An 18,540-nucleotide genomic window follows, 5' to 3' on the forward strand; every position below is an offset into this window, starting at 1 on the left:
TGCTGCTTCATCAAATTGTGTCCAATCTCATTGTCCAACATATTCACAGTGTATCATGAAAGCAGTAAATCTAACTGTTGAGTATTTCAAACTCAAGAATGAGTAATTCTATCCATGATACATCCCCCTACTTCATATAATGGACTGTAACAACAGGAAGACAACCTCCCAAAATGTCTTACTTTTATTGTTTGGGTTGAATTATAGTTGTTTTTTTCTCTTGCAAAAAATGTAAATCAAGGTTCATTTGCCTCACAAACTATGCTTCCACATCGGTGGAATGTGTTTAGAGTTATGTGCCCTTGGGTAGCAAGGAACAAGGTCTACAGACACAAAGGGTTGAAAATGACAACAGAGAACTAACGTAATGTTCGGCATTAAGGGGATAAAATTGGACTGGTCAGCTCGGAGAACCGGTACACTGTGTCTGAGAGAGGTACCCGTGTTAAAACTGTTTTAAGTTAGCTCAGTGGCCTGGCACTATAAAATTTGTCCAAATTACTACACACACAGACAGACAGACACACAGACAGACAGACACACAGACAGACACAGGCAGACAGACAGACAGACAGACACACACACAGTGGCCTGGCACTATAAAATTTGTCCAAATTACTACACACACAGACAAACAGACACACACAGACACACACAGACAGACACAGGCAGACAGACAGACAGACAGACACACACACAGTGGCCTGGCACTATAAAATTTGTCCAAATTACTACACACAGACACACACACACACACAGACAGACACAGGCAGACAGACAGACAGACAGACAGACAGACACACACACACACACAGTGGCCTGGCACTATAAAATTTGTCTAAATTACTACACACACAGACAAACAGACACACACAGACACACAGACAAACACAGTCAGACAGACAGACAGACAGACACACACACACACACACAGTGGCCTGGCACTATAAAATTTGTCTAAATTACTACACACAGACAAACAGACACACACACACACACACACACACACACACACACACACACACACACACACACACACACACACACACACACACACACACACACACACACACACACACAGACAGACACACACACACACACACACACACACAGAGTGGCCTGGCACTATAAAATTTGTCTAAATTACTACACACACAGACAGACAGACAGACAGACAGACAGACAGACAGACACACACACACACACACACACACACAAACACACACACACATATGGAATAATCTTGAACACATAGATTTAAACACTGAATACATGAGCACTAGTTTCCAGGCTGTAGAAATATTACTCGACTCTGTCTTCAACGTAGGGGCTTAATTAAGGTGACATACTGCACGACAAGCAAACACCACACCACCGGACCACCCAACTGACCTCCACTTGTTCTAATAAGCCAGTAAGTAGCCTGTTAAGTTCCACTTCATTCATGACACCAACCATCTATTGAGTGTAACAGCATCCCGTGATTCATCAATACACCACCTCGGCTGCCAGGTGACTAATCCTCGTATCTCCTCCCTACACACTAGCCACAGATCAATAATCACAATGTTTACTAAACATGTCAGACTCCGCAGTACTCAACCAAAGCATTTGTACTCCTAAATTAATGAACACATCATCAGTGGTGAGGTAGACAGTAGCAAGGTTTCATTGATCAAGTTGTGAGGAAAGCAGTAGGGTGATAGCGGCGATAGAAACTAACTGTTTTAGTCCACTAGTCCTTATAATGATAACATATAGCAAAACCCTTAATAATGGCAAATTTCTACTGGTCCTTAGGATACCTTAACCATTTGGCACTTTGGCAAGGACTACAGGACTAGTGCCAATTTCTAACACTGGTGATAGGTCGAAAGAGGTGTTCAAAGCAATTGTAACGTGATGTAAGTTCTTTTAGTTTTGCAAAAGAGTTGATTATTTATACTATGATATAGTTCAACAAGTAATACCGGTATATTTCAGGTTCTATAAACTTCAATTGTGTCAAACCAAAATAAACAAAGTTTAATTTCATATACATTCATTAGAAGGGAGTTTACAGACATGCATGTATATGTGAATTAAATCTTAATCATTGTTGACATTTTAAGCATATTTTGACATTTAAATCTGAAGTAAAACAGGTCATATGGTTCAGTTTACGCCAGGGTGGCATTGAGATCTTTGTCAAAGTGGGTGTTTAAAGAAAATGCAAATACAGTTGTGAGGTAAATAGTTTCAACATGGCTGATGAGCCTATTATGACTCACGGTGTGATATAGGCCCATAAGTCATTAGGAACCAAAAGTGAATACCACAAAGCTAGCGTGATGTGTATATAAGCAGTACAGAAATACACATAGGTATCAATATGACCCAGCTGTTGGTCTAAAGGAGTTTGGGGGTCTATAGGCGTGAGGCTGATTTAAAGCCGATTTTTTAGGCACAAGATTAGATTCGGCTTTTTTCCATGGCCTACGAGTACATGTTTTGTGCACATTCTGATCATGCTGATAGGTAATTATTTTTTGGTCTATAAATCATACATTCTAAGGATGTTTTTATTCTCAAAACGTATTTTTGTTTATGATAAATGCTCTCATTCTCAAGGGAAGGAGTTCTCATTTACATCATGGCGACCTCATCAGGTTGCAATACTGCTTAATTCAGGATTCAGGAAAACTTTCCATTGAAAATTAAAATTTACTTGTAATCATGGTCATGGTTCCAAATACCATGTAAACTTGTCTTAAGGACTGTTTTGGGGCATGGTCCAGTGATCTAGGAAGTATGGTTTTACGCCGCTTTTAGCAATATTCCAGCAATATCACAGCTGGGGACACCAGAAATGGGCTTCACATTTTATGTAACAGGTACTTCTTTTTAAAAACAATAAGGAAAAAAAAGAACACGAAAAAAATAAAATCATAGCAAGCCAGATTCAAACCCATGATCATAGGTTCTGGCATACCCAAGGGACACAACTCTGCACCATGAATTGTGGCACTTCAGCTGACCAGACCACACATTGCCCTTAGACTGAAAACATGTCATCTCATAACAATAGTCCATCATCCTCATTCAAAGGAAATCACATAAACTGGATGAAGAGCCTATTCCCATTACGCCACTATTCTCCTTATTCCTCGGCTCTCACACTACAGTGGCCTTCTGGTGCTCCTAAACTATTCCCATGAATAGCAAACACCCCCATATTCCATGAGGAAAATATTTAACAAAAACAACAATTTTCCCATGAATACCGGTTACCTGGTCAGCTAAGCTGCATAATACTGCCAGATTAAGGAAACTGTCAGCAGTTGTGAGGCAAACGTTACATCACCGAGGCAGCAACAGTATTATCCTCCACTTAGGGCTGTGTATACAATGATCAAGCCTCTTAGATATCCACCAACTGTAGTATGTGTTAACCAGCTGGTATCGTATACTCCATATACACCCAGGTGTTGACACCTAGAAGTAGTTGTAGTACTACTAGTAGAATCATTCAAGTAGTTGTAGGACAGTAGTATACAGACAGCCAACTGCCTAAAATTGACAATTTTAAGCTGTTTTTCCTGAGTACTTGTTGAGCTGGGAGTAGTTAATGGTGTTTCATATATTTTTTCTTGCCAATTACAGGTTATCATCTTCTTTTATCATATAATGGGTAGGTTTCTCGGCAGGATAAAGCCAACGGATAAAAACGATATCCGTTGGGGTCATATGCGGATAGAGATGCAAATATCACAGGTCAAGTAGGGACTACTTTCACTGTTTATAAACAGTCAGAATTAACCATCGGGAATCTGGATAAACTACAGGGATAATTGCTATCATTATCAAAGAACAGTCTAATATACTGAAAATCTGTGTCTAACTGTGACGCAGCTAAGGCATTTTATAAGTTTTGGCAACTTTGGAGATATAAATTTGGAAACAATTTGGCGAGGACACGAGGCCTAGCCAAGCGGGATCAGTAGCCATATCTGTGCTTGTAGACCTCTGCGGCTTGAAACCATCTCCACAAATTAAAATAGTTGGATTTGACGGAAATATGTTTGAATTGTTACCTTGTTTCGTTTTGTCGCTATGTGAACATCTGAGTACACTTCTTATCGTTATGACAGGACAGACCGACTGTCAACAACGTTTTACCGTGGCCGTGACATCTCATAGACTAGGGTTAGAGTAGCTTCCCTTTGACAAAGGGCAGTCACTCTAACGGACAGACCGATGGATTGCCGCGAAAGGCAATTAAAAACAGTTGTTGTTTTGCATTTATGTTGCATCGCCACTGTATAAGAAACAGATTTCAGTTGGAACTATATTGGCTACTGTCACTGTCCGACTGACACATCACTTACCCTGTGACGTAATAAATATTAACGCGCGCATTGCAAGAAAACTCGCAATGTTTCGGTAATGTTTGTGAGAGAGGGAAAGCGATTTTGAAGCACAGAATTAAAGAATGACATTATATGATAAAGAGGTTATCACGCTTGTGTGTTTGGGGATGGTAAATATCCTGTATTAGGAATAAACACTATGTATTTAGCTCGCCAAGGCTCGCTAAATACAATGTTTATTCCTAATGCAGGATATTTACCATCCCCAAACACACTCGCGTGATAACCTCTATATATCTGTTATTATCTTTTTAATATGCCTCTACTTATTAATGCTCATAATTACATACAGGGATGTGAGGGATGTCCCGGAAAAAATGAGGAAAAGTCTAGGGAGTCTGGGGGGAAATTTTGTAAACATTTAATTGCATTTTAAGCAATTTTGTGCAGTTTGGACAACATTCACACCAAGAAATGACCAATCCACCCAGCTAATCCACCACACCCTTACTTTCCAGGACTACCCTCCTCGACCAAAGTCTAGCCTTTCCCACTCCCAGGTCTTACAATCCCCCTCGCCCCTGCCTCCCCCCACCCCAACCCCCGGTCCACCCCCTGCCAATCAATCCTTCATCTCCAAGGTCTAGCCTCTACCTGCTGCTCCCCCCCCCCCCCCCCCACTCCCAAAGTCCATCCTGCCAATCCACCCCCTACCTCACTCCCTGATCTACCTCACCCCCCAGGTCTACCCTTCCAATCCCCTCCCCCCCCCCCCCCCCCCTCGCTCAACAGCTGGCTGCTACTTCTCCAGTGACAGCAGCTTTACGCCATGACTCAGTACATGTACCTCGCAGTATGTCACATTTCTTCATATACCACATTATTGCCAGTGCAAACCGCTAGTTATTTCTCTCCCTGCCTGCCATACCTGCGCCTTCCCCAAGAGTGATGCGTTTCACGAGAAACTTTCACGTTTTTCTGGCAACGTACCAGATTTCTATTTACGGTACTTCCCCCCAGAGTGACTTTGCGTAACAGGTATTTTCCAAGGCACACATGCAACATGCTGGTCTACCATGCTTGCAGGCAGTTTCAACATATCTTTACACGTGTCATGCCATTTTGAAGTTCTGACATCTGTGTTCAAAATATTTTTTTGTTTTTAGGTATCAGGGCTATCTATTTATCAAGTCACACACATAGATATGAGAGAGGCACACCCTAATTGAGTGATACACAAAGTCATTCTTTCTTTCATTTATTCTACGTTTCTCACTGTAATCATATAAAGTTTATTCATTAAATATCTATTCAAGCATGAGGTGTGGTGAAATGCGGTTTAACGTCGCGTCCAAGATTATTGCACTTATATAGCGACGTGCATGCACGTGTATGTGTGTGTGTGTGGCTGCTTGTACTAGTCCGGACTGATGCCGATTTATAGTGCTAGCTCACTGAGATACCATGCCGCACTTTAACATGAATACCCCACTCAGACACAGTATACTGACTCCGAGTCAACCAGTCCTTGTTTTAGCCCCTTAATGCCGAGCGCCAGACAGGGTAACAACAGTAAGGATCTTTTACGGTCTTTGGGTATGACGCGGCTGGGGATCGAACCCCGGACCTTCCACTCTCCGGGCGGACGCTCTACCACTAGACCACGGAGGCGGTCTATTCAAGCATGAAATATTTAACTACTAAACATCCCATGCATACACAGGCAGCGCACAAAATGTTTGGACCAAACCCCCTGAATCCACACAGATAACATAGTTTTTACACCACGAACATGTACAAGTTAATTGGTAAGATCAAAAATGCAAATTTATTTTTTCACATGACTAATGTAAATTATCAGTAATTTCACAACAGAACGTTAGGGATCATGAAAATTTTGGGGAATATTTTTAAGACTGAGTACACAATCTTATAAAAACACCCCAAAAAGGATTCATGATTCCTACCTGTTTTTTGGTATATTATAAGGCACTGAACGGAAAAAAAATAACAGTTAAGTGTCACTTTTCATTTTTGTTCAAGGAAACAGTTCAAGGCCCTTTTAACGTCGGATGATACATTCAACTCGCCTTTACTCAGTTCAACACTCCAATACTCCAAGTACCACAAAGCAACGTCCTAAATACTAGATCATATTAATTTAGCCTCTAACTGTGTCACGGCTCTCAGCTTAATGACAACAAAAACAATCGAAAATGTCAGGGTGTGCTTGAGCACTACAATGCTAGTGGGGGCCATCACAAAAACATATCTTCATTTAATGCATTTTAATCAAATTTGGCCAAGCTGCTTAAACTTCATTTTCATTATAACACTACTTGATATATATTACAAAGTGTATCCTCAATTGGTTTGATTTGAAAGAGAGCATATTAAATAAACAGACACATTATGAGATGGTCCCTGGGCTTGTTGGTATGCGAGGACTTTCAGGCACGCTGAAAAATGTGATGTGAAATTATCACAGACAATACAGGGTGATGTTAGAATTATCACTTGATAACTGTAGACAATTACACCAGTTATTAATATGATGAAATCAGTCATTGCAATTGGCATCACTGTACCATGTGAGTGAGTGAGTGAGTGAGTGAGTGACTAGACTTGCCTATTAGGAGGATAGATTTACTACATATCCATGGACTTTTCTTTCAGTACAGCCTTGGAGCAAGGCTAAGTTAAAATCCAACAATAGTAGTCCTCATAGACCAGTAGCATTTAAAGTGTGTTACTCTGAACAAGTTCTCAATGATTCAATTTTGCTACAAACTGAACTAAATAAAACTGAAAATGTAAACATAGCAAACAGTTTTGTTCTTTCAAGCAGGACGAGCTAGAAACGTGGAGGAATAGTAAAACAAAGTTTCCACTGGTGCCCTAGTCTTTAAAAATATTAATTTCTACAGCTGAGCTGGTTGTTTGGTGCAAGGCTGGCTGGTTGCGTGTCATCACGCCCCATCTTACCATGTGTTGATAGTTCAGAAATCAGTGAACACCAGGGATAAATGACTCAGTATCGCTGTACATCACATCAACATGTTTCAAGCTCTTTCTGGCAAGCAAGGGTTAAGCTTGTCATACAAAACCTTTCGTACACAAATCTATGAACAATAATATAAACAATCATATAAATATGCCCCATACAAAACCTATGGTACACAAATCTATGAACAATAATATAAACAATCATATAAATATGCCCAATACAAAACCTATGGTACACAAATCTTTGAACAATAATATAAACAATCAAATAAATATGCCCCATACAAAACCTATGGTACACAAATCTTTGAACAATAATATAAACAATCATATAAATATGCCCCATACAAAACCTATAGTACACAAATCTATGAACAATAATATAAACAATCATACAAACATGTCCCATACAAAACCCTTAGTACACAAATCTATGAACAATAATATAAACAATCATATAAAAATGCCAACATGATTATTTAAATACGATCTAACTCTGCTTTCAATATGGCCTGCAAGGGCCTCTAACTATGTAGAATGTCTAGAACAATACAATACAAATACAGAATTCCACCAAAGACGAAAAGACCTCCACTTTATCATAGCACAGACCAAGAGACCTGTACAATCCCTACCCTAGCCTTGCTCCTAGGCTGTACTGAAAGAAAAGTTCATGGATGGGCAATAACTCTATCCTCTCAACAGGCAGGTCAAAATATGTGGACAGTGCAAGGACTCCAGTCTCTTATAGGCACAACATGTTCTTATTATTTTACATATTCTAGAACTTATAATTTAAACTAATTATTATTGCCTTAGAGACGTGTGCAAGGTATCGCTACCCCTAGCCCACAATATGACAAGGTGCCCCCCCACCTCCCACCATCATAGCTCCCAGAACATGACAAGCCCCCCCCCTACCCCACAACACACGGTGCCCCGACCTCCGCCATGCTAACCTGTCTGTCAATGGATCTGTCAGTGGCCTCAGTGTAAAGGCTGTGTCCTCACTTGGGTATGGCTTCCGTTTCATTCCAGCAAGAAAAGAAAATAACTCCCACCCTTCCACAACATGGGAAAAGACTTCCCCAACAAGTTGAACCGAGTTTCCTTTTTTTGCAAGCTGGCAAAAATATGTCTGGAACAAGCCTCCTTACATGATTAGAGGAGACCTCAGAACTGACCGCAAGTTGTTGCAGGTGCTCACTGGAGTAAACTGTTATGTTCTTTTTGAATAGTTTATGAAACAATATTTAAATATAATATATATATGAAATAATTATATCAAAAGGATATTACATATTTATGTAATAATAAAAATATGGGAGTCGCTGAATATAATAAACTTCACTGTAAACCCATCATATGAGAAAATTGGTATCACCTGAAAACAGTAAACCATATTGTTACCCATATACCATACCATATTGTTACCCATATACCATACCACATTGTTACCCATACACTATACCATATTGTTACTCATACACCATACCATATTGTTACTCATACACCATACCATATTGTTACCCATATACCATACCATACATGAAACGGAGTCATTCAGAACAGCATGGCTTGTTAAAATTGCTGTATACCATGTATAATCCATTCTATTCCAATAACACCTGACAAAGTTCTTTTTTAAATATCTAAAACATATAACTATATAACAAATAACAAATATGCAGTAATAAATGACAACAGCTTTCAAATTAGCATGAAAGGAGACCTCAGTGATAATTATTAAAGTTTTTCATTTATAGATTTGACCAACTGGAGCCAAGAGCCAATTTCAGAAGGTAAATTTAAAAATTGTGTAAATTTTTCTTGTTTTTTCACCAAACAGCTCCATATTCAACTTCAATGGAAAATAAAAACAAAAAGAAAGAACTTTAAAAATAATACAAAATGAAAGCAACTATTAACTATATAATTAAAAGTATAATATAAATCAATGCATTGTACAAGTATTACAAGTATAATGTATGCTACACAAGTGTATTTTTATTTCAGTTGACCCAAGATAACTGCTCAGCAAAAGCTGTTAACCATAATCAAACATAGGTTTATTTTTCAAATCAATCAATAACCATGACAACAGTGCAGTCACGCAAATAAAATTACATTCAAATTAATTTTATAATATTTTCTGATTGTGACTTTTGGATTCTGAACATCGAAAAACAAAGCGTGGCTACACATGGACTGTAACACAAACTGAACATTGAGCATGTACCGGTACTGTCCTGCAGAAACTAAACACAGATGTCCATCAGCAGAAATGAGGTGAGGTGAAACTGGGTTTAACGTCGCGTCCAAGATTATTGCATATAAAGCGACGTGCATGTACGTGTGTGGCTGCTTGTACTAGTCCGGACTGATGCCGATTTATAGTGCTAGCACACTGAGATACCATGCCACAGTTTAACATGAATACCCCACTCAGACACAGTATAATGACTCCGAGCCGACCAGTCCTTGTTTTAGCCCCTTAATGCCAAGCGCCAGACAGGGTAACAACAAGTACCATCTTTTAACATCTTTTGGTATGACGCGGCCGGGGATCGAACCCGGGACCTTCCACTCTCTCCGGGCGGACGCTCTACCAATAGACCACGGAGGCGGTCATCAGCAGAAATGACGAATGAAGATGGACCCTCCAGAACACGAGCACAACTTATTTATTTATCTGTCTTACTTATCTATTTCCCTGCCCTCCCTGACCGTGATTCTACATGTACTTTTATTTCTGCGATTCTGAATACAAAAATAAACAGTTGTCAGCAGGATGAGTTTTAAATGGAGATGCACGTCAGCCAAGACGTCCAGTAATTAATGTGTTGATAATCTTGTGATGAGTTTACATGAAGTGAACAGTGACCAGACTAGGCTGACAGCTTGTATACCCAGTGAAGGTATTCGGTTCTAATTACAAATATTGGGAAAATAGGCATGTGTCCACTTAAAGACGAATGATGGCAAATATCCATAACCATTCCACATCATGTGGGTTAAATTAAAAATTTATTGCTATTCTGATGACATGGATCTCACCATTAGGGTCCAATGGTAGCAAAACCTGTATCTGACAACTATCTAAAATCTTTCATATTAATTGTTAAAGAACATGTTTTTGGTAACTGATTAAATTGCCTACAATTGTAAACATTTTAAATCCAGGTAAAAGACAATCAGAACACTATTTCATACTTCAGTTGTCTTTGTATTAACAAAACAAATATTAAGTAATAAATATTAAAGGAAAAAAATATTTCAAATGTTCAATATCAAATGGGGCAAAATGGGAAAACAAACTTCAAAATTTTAACCTATTAAGTCCCTCATATTCCTGTTTACAAGCATACCTTTTCCGAAAACAAGCTTTAGATTTGTTAAAGACATTTCAATTTTCATAAGCTATTCTATCTTTCATTCACAAACATACCAACACAATTGGGTGATTAAGCATGGCCTTTGATCTCGTCCCTCAGCCAATACCTCTTATCTATGATCTCGACCACTTCCAACAATTTCCTTCACATCCAACCATTCAAGTGCTTTCAGTGTCACGAGGTAAACACTGGATGCAAGATTATCTCCCCTTGGACTGATACTTCTGTTACAGATTGTGTAACACTGTTTTACTTAGTGATAGGAACACCTAATATTCCCACACAAGTGTGTGGGTCCAAAGTCCTAAAAATATCAATTGTTCATTTTTTTCTAAAATTTATATCCAAAATTCTGAAAAGAAAAAATATTTACATCAAATTAGCTACATTTGATTAATTTTGTGCTGCTATGATACATAATTTGATCTATGTTAAATGCTGATCAACTCATCTATCACAATGTTTACATTCATTGTTTACATTTTACGTATACAGAAATAACCAATTTAAATATCACACGTTTGGATATTTACACAAATATTATTCCGTCTGATTTCCATAATGTCCCAGAAACCCATCTTTTGATATTGTGTATGGTGTAAGTATGCCTGCGGACGCCGGTCCACTCCGTTACAGCATAGCCATTATGAAACGTATGAATCATAGCCACTGGTTCCCACTGACGCTTTCATCTCTTGGCATCAGATGCGATTCATACGCCTCGCGTACATGATAAGAAATGTTTCTGAATGGCAAATAAGTGGATTTCAACAGAAATAAATACAAGATTGTAAAAGGAAGGCAAGATGACGTCTGGGGGGGTTTAGTCATCATGTGTCAACCGGCGTGACGAGCACGAGAGCTAACAGTTCCAACCATTGTTCAGACTGGCTCCAAATGATCTGTAAACAAAGCAAAATACGCCACCAAAACAACGATATGCTTGTATAAATTCAAACATAATAAGTTGCAGGCATGCCCATTCCCATAAAACCATTTTCTTCCGCCTGGGAACCAATTTTTGGAATCCAAGACGACATGGCACCGGGCTGCTGCAGATGTTGAATATCGGCGAGATGCGCTCGTCTTCCTCATCTCACGCGCACTTGCTCGTTTGCGGAGCCATGTTATAAATACAAATTTCCCACTCACCTCTCAAATGCAGTATAAAATCCTTTCTGAGGCGGTGTATACTCTATTATCCACTAGCAGACGACTCTACGAACGCTCAAACAAGCCTATATCTTTACTTATATTGGCCAGACATGATTAGCAGATCTTCAGTCAATGGAGGTCAAAAACAGACCTGGCAAACCCCGGATGTTTACCTCTGACCTTGCATAATTTGTAAATTGACCTCGCTGTGTGCATAATCAAGAATGTATCAACCAGTCATTTCGCTGCGGTATGGTGGGGGTGGTTCAATGTTACGCATGAGTGGTGAGATATTTGCATATATACAACCCACGGTGTTTATAACACCGAATAGCATACCCGGAAAAGAAATACCACACGCCTTGAGCGGGTCGCGAGCCTTTGAGATGAGTGTTTGAGAGCTATTGTTAGAAATCACACCTTAATCATTGTGATGTGTATTGCAACGAACGTGACAGGTTGCTACACTCGAAATATTTTGAAATCGTGGGATGTTTCTGCCGGAGTGGGATGTTCATTTCACACGCTAATGTTTACGGTTTGGTTGTTTCCCACGTGTTTTATGTTTCCAAAAAATATGTTTTATTTATTTATACATTTATTGATTTATTTAATCATAATTATTTATTTTGAAATATAAACGTACAAGAGATGTTTTTTGACCTGACTAGTTTTTAATACATATACTTTGAAATTTCACACAAAGGCTTGCATAATCATTTGTACTTATCATACCGCACACGACAAGCCCACAAGTACCCCTTATTTAATACCATATTAATTGTTTGTGAGGCACTGACAGCTGACAAAGTAGACAACGGTATAAGGATCTATACCGAAACGTCGCCTTTACAGAAAATAAAGAAGTAATTATCCATAAATTGCGTAAACTTTAACACAAGTTGTTGTTTACGAGACATATGCACTAAAAATAACCTCTTCGACCAGTAGTTTTTAAGTAAGACCTATATCTCACCTTTTATATTGCGTATTTCCGCTGCTAAATATCCCCGGCATGCTACAATACACACTCTTTATCCTAGTACGTCCCCACAGACGTATGTTGTGGACGTTTCTGTCAGGGTCACGTGACCACCTCTGCACATGGCTGACTGATGCGTGTGGGTTGGGTCGTGTGTGTGTGATGTAGTATTACGTCAGCGTACACAAACATGACGATAGCCACCCCCGTAATCTACCCGTGTCCAGCTCGGACAACACAACCAACTGACCACATGTGCCTTCACTATACGATATAGAATGTAACCCGTATTGAATTAATTACGTCATTTTTAAGCGTGCCAGCGTGCCACGATAGGTATAAATATTTACGCACCTTGAATGAAATAATACATATAATATGTATGTAATAAAATATATATTCATAAAATGTAATATCTCTACATATAATGAACATTATGTATATCCACCTTTCGTGTCTATAATTATATTTATTCCCGAATGTAGATGGTTTGTACCCAGCCCTACGAGGGTGTTCTGAACAATACAATTCTTGATTCTGTCTTCATGGTTCTTAAATGATTACATAATTTATAAATCCTGCATAAACGGACAGAAAAATCCATAATAATTTCCGTATATTTTTATTTCTGATTTTTTAAAGCATTTTTGCATTTTCTTTTTCAATTTAGCTACAATTTTTCGAATTGTTTGTCCCCTGTTCAGTCGTTCGTCTGGGTAATGCGTTCTCGTTGTCACGTGATAATCAGAAGCAGGTGAGGACTTTCGCCTCATCAAACCCCAGCCCATGATCTCTCCTGTCAAACCGCCGACTGTTTGACTCGGGAAAGAAAAGCGAGATTCGTCGAAAATACAGGCCTCCAACTATCACATTAATTCAAAAATACCCTGAACTAAAAATACGCCAGGATTTAGTGTCTACGTGTTTATAAATATATGGATTTATTACGACTATTGAAATATTGAACGTGAATATTTAATAGCTTCTAATCAAATCCCGAATCAGTTGTGACACACGACTATGTGACTGTCATTCGTATTCGGGAACAAAGCCACGTGCTCCTCGCTATAACGCGCCGTGCACAGCATTGTCCTCACCAACCGAATCGATGATATTTCAAATGACCCTTCTCTATATCCCCACCAGTATAATTTTCCAATATCTTGATCGATACGGTACATGATGTCCCCAATTGTCTACCTGTGTTACATTGTCACCGAACAATCGAATTACGTCATCCGATTTGCTTTAATTAGATCTGGGGGGCATTCATAATACAGGCGCGAGAACAGATGGTCCCTGATTGGGCGACATTTACGGCCCTAAAATTGAGTCAATAAAATGCCCATTATTGGGCGATTGTTTTTGTTCATTTATTTGACATTTTGGAATATTTCAACTTCTTTAAAAAACCGCTGACCACTGTTTTCGTAGATGTAAGGATATTGCTTAAACATGCTATATGTGGGTGAGTGAGTTTTGTTTAACGCCGCTTTAACAGAATCTGAGTTGTATCAAAGCGTGTAAGCTTAATATATGGAGGTAAACTATTTATGCAAGTCTATACTATTTGCCAAGTCTAGAATACATGTGCTACAGTATCTGAAATTGAAGAGAGTCTCTGGGCTCCTTTTTATTACATTTTTATAACTATAATTTAACAGCTGTTTATCTCCCAATATATGTTCATTTCAGAGACTAGATGTCAGTTTAGATGTAAAACCACGAGCATTGATATACATGGTGTACAAAACTAACATAAAAAATCAGGTCGACTATGGGATTCGAAGCCATGACTATCGCATTCCGGCACGACCAAGGGGCGCAACTCTGCCCAAACCACACGTGCACGGGACATAACACGCCCCTCACCCACATGCATATACAGGCAAAGTATCGATATTGCTACGCATAACGATGTTATTAAATTAAATCATAATACATTTCTTTTATGCACGTATACTAGACCAACAAGGCCCAGCGTATTGCCAAATATAAATATTCAAATCAAATTTTTCGTTGGCTGATTTCGAAACTTTTTATATCTAAACAACAAAGAAATAATGTTTCCCATGGATTGACCAATCAGCTTCAAGCATTTCAGCACCGGTCACGTTGGATTCATAGCTATGCGCAGGACAACGCGCCATGACGCAGTGACTAATCAGAGAGGGCTATTCACCACGTGCAGGTGTTGCGCGAACACACGTGTAAACCAGGTCGTGCGCCTGCATATTGACTGCATTGTGATGCGTCTATTGCATTCTCCTTTCAAGCACACAAAATAGAATCAGACCCAGTTTTCAGAAATAATTCCACTGCACACAGACATGTGCGTTTTTCAATCATTATATTTCCATTTTAGGGTTTTCTGTGATGGATTTTCGTTCGACGCAAGTAACTTTTTGTCACAAACCTTTTTAACGGACAGGGAATGACAGGAAATGTATTGTGTCCTTGAAAGTATTTTTAAGTCATTGTGTCTGCTCGTGACACGCGGCCCGAAATAGTTCCCTGTTACGCCGCTCATGGAAGGTTTCGAGAAGCGGCGTACGATTTTTGAAATGAGTTCTTTAGGTGAGGTGAGGTGAAAAAGGATTTAACATAACGTTTAAAATGATTGCTCTTATATGGCGTGCGTGCGTGCGTGCGTGCGTGCGTGTGTCCATCTGCTTGGGCTAGTCCAGACTAATGTCGGCTTTATGCCGAACCTACCGAGACACCATGCCCCATTCACAGTATACTGACTCCAAAGCTGACCAGTCCTTGTTTTAGCCCCTTGATGCCGAGCGCTAGGCAGGATAACAACAAGTACCATCTTTTAACGTATTTGGTATGACGCGACCAGTGATCGAACCACCGACCTTCCGCTCTCCGGGCAAAAGATGTATCCACAAGACCACTGGGATGGCCCAACCATTAAGACCTCTCGCGCCGCTCCCTATATGTAATATTAGGCGCGTGGTTGACAGTTTGTAAAACAATTCTCAACATCACTGATCAAGGCAAAACTGAAGTTTTCCACTGAAGAAAATATGTGCATGTACACCAATAATTTGAAAACCAAATGTAGTATGATGTAGGCAGTACAATTATCTGAGAGAGGATTTTGATATTTTGGACCCCTCCCTTTGAAAAATGCTGGATCCGCCGTTGAAAAATATCCTCTTTTTAACCAAAATCGATAAATTTCTGTGTAAATGTACTTTTAATAGCCATACAAATAATTATTGGAATTCGTACCTACTTAAAAATATTAATTGCATTTTGCGATACCTACGAACATTGATTATGTATTTACAACTATACGGAAATTTGTGTGCACAAACCGACAGCCCAGTCGCGCAGGTGGTTTAGAGTTATCTGCCCTTCAAGTGAAACAAAATTATTTTAAATTTTTCGACAAATACGCTTCACGTAAGGTCATCCATTTATCTCCAACGTGCACCAGTATATTTCCACCACAGCTCGGCATCCAGCACAAACAGTTCACTCTGGTACAACCCACCGAGGTAGAAGTAATATTGAAATCGTTATGACACTTTATCAAATCTTTTTCTCTTTACTCACAGATATCAATATTCCTGAGAAAGCAAGACAAAACTGGTCAATTTCTGTGCACTGCGTTGCCCCTTGTCGTATACACGACGACTTGTTCACTTGATACAGACCCCAGTCTATATATGGATCATGCTTGTGTATCTCGCTTACTTATGTCAAGAGGTTTAAGTAGCAATGTATGACGCTATTGAGTAGGTAATATCTACATAGTTGTCACAGACGGGTAGTAACTACACAATACAACAGGAAGGAAAGTATTCTATTGACTTCTTCATTGACTCTTTGAAGAAAACCTTCTTTTCACTTGAGATTTGTTTGTTTGTTGTTTAACGCCGCACTCAGCAATATTCCAGCTACAGTAAACTACGGTTATAACGAATACGCTTATAACAAACTGACCGATATAACGAAGTTATTTTTAGTCTCAACCATTTGTTGTATAAATGCTGTTTATATGCTTATAACGAACTACGGTTATTACGAACTAAAATAGTGGTCCCTTCGAGTTCGTTATAACCGTAGTTTACTGTATATGACGGCGCTCTGTAAATAATCGAGTCTGGACCAAACGATCCAGTGATTGACATCATGAGCATCGATCCACGCAATTGGGATACGATGAGTGAGCCTGACCACCCGATGCCTTTAGTCGCCTCTTACGACAAGCATAGTCGTTTTTTTACGGCAAGCATGGGTTGCTGAAGATCTATTCTACCCCGGATCTTCACGGGTCTTTTCACTTAAGACATTATTTGTCTCATTACTATTGTTTTGGTTCCGACTTTTGTGAAACACGTATCCATGGTATTTTATTTACCGTGGATCTGGATATTTGTTAATCGGGACGAATTCAGCGGGAACTGTGTCGTTCGGATTAATGGGGGTTCACTGTCCTTTTGGAAGAAGGGTAAAGATTCGGAAATTGTCTTCCATTATACTGCATGTTTATTGCATTATTGTGTCTACATGCAGGTATATATCTACGTGAACGGTGCAGTCGTCTGTTAATTTGCTTATTTTTTGCTTCAAACGAAACCAATGAACAAGTATTGCTAAATCACATTGTATTCAAAGGGAGATAATCGCAGGCTCCGTAGAGAATTGCACACATCTAAACCTTTAGACTGACTTTTGTTGTTAGAATATAAATGGGAAAAAAGCTTTTGTTCCAATGGAAGACCATTTGTTCAAAAACGCCGAACGATATATATTTGGAATCAAGTGAACCCATGTTTTGTAACGTGCTTATACAAGCACAATGCACGGGTAATACCTGGCTGTGGGCGGGATTTACCACAAAAGACGCCCATACCGCTGACTACGAAAGAAGCGCCTCCACATTAAATGTCTCCCGCTCTTTATTATAATATAATGTATAATATGGACGCTGAAATTCAAGGCGTCCTAAAAATATACTTGGTGTCTTTATCAATACATTTTACTTCCAATTTACCTAATCAGACATCATGGACCTTTCACGAAGGGATTACATGAATCATGACTTTCTGAATAGCAAAATATGATAAGGATATAATCTCATCTGTATCGTTTGTGCTCCTGAACGTTAATCAATATATTACAACCCCTGTATATTTGTAGACAGAGGGAGGTAACCTCACTTAAGAAGTTGCACTGATGTATTTCAGCAGTGTTGAAATATTAAAGTATATTTTCCGTTTACAATAAAGACTGATTTAGTTGTATCATTTGTGTTTTTTAATCAATATATTACCAAGTTAAGTCTCTTTCTCAACACTGTAATTAATTACCAATGTCAAATTGTCTTGTGGAATTAGAACACTCAGTTAAAACTTAGTACATCGGTGTTTTCGTTATGCACTGTCCCGAGCTTAACCAACTGTTAACGAGTGAGTGAGTGAATGAGTGAGTTGGGCCGCTTTTAACAGTATTCCAGTTATATCACGGCGTGTCAGCTTTAATGTGGGAGGAAAGCCCGAAGTGATGCAGGTCTCAGACGTTTACCACTTCGGTGAAACCCACGAGCGCGGGTATGGTGCTGAGAAACCTTGAAACATAATCGGGGCGAACCGGGATTCGAACCCACAATCATAGGTTCCTGGCGTACCCAAGG

At 39.2% G+C, this 18,540-nt stretch overlaps 1 protein-coding gene across 3 annotated transcripts in view; it reads right to left on the minus strand.

The window, feature by feature from the left end:
• LOC124140410 (ras-associated and pleckstrin homology domains-containing protein 1-like) overlaps window positions 1-18,540 on the minus strand; it is a 220,791-nt gene that overhangs the window by 200,097 nt on the left and 2,154 nt on the right. Inside the window, exon 1 of one of the 3 annotated variants that reach the window (XM_046507948.2) lies at window positions 11,903-12,038. The exons of the other annotated variants lie outside the window; for them this stretch is intronic. The gene's annotated coding sequence lies outside the window, so the exon portion shown is untranslated. Of the gene's footprint in view, window positions 1-11,902; window positions 12,039-18,540 lie in introns of those variants that run through there. 3 annotated transcript variants of the gene reach the window in all.

Source organism: Haliotis rufescens, unplaced genomic scaffold (genome assembly GCF_023055435.1).
Source record: "Haliotis rufescens isolate VD_foot unplaced genomic scaffold, xgHalRufe1.0.p SCAF_37, whole genome shotgun sequence".
NCBI lineage: Eukaryota > Metazoa > Mollusca > Gastropoda > Lepetellida > Haliotidae > Haliotis > Haliotis rufescens.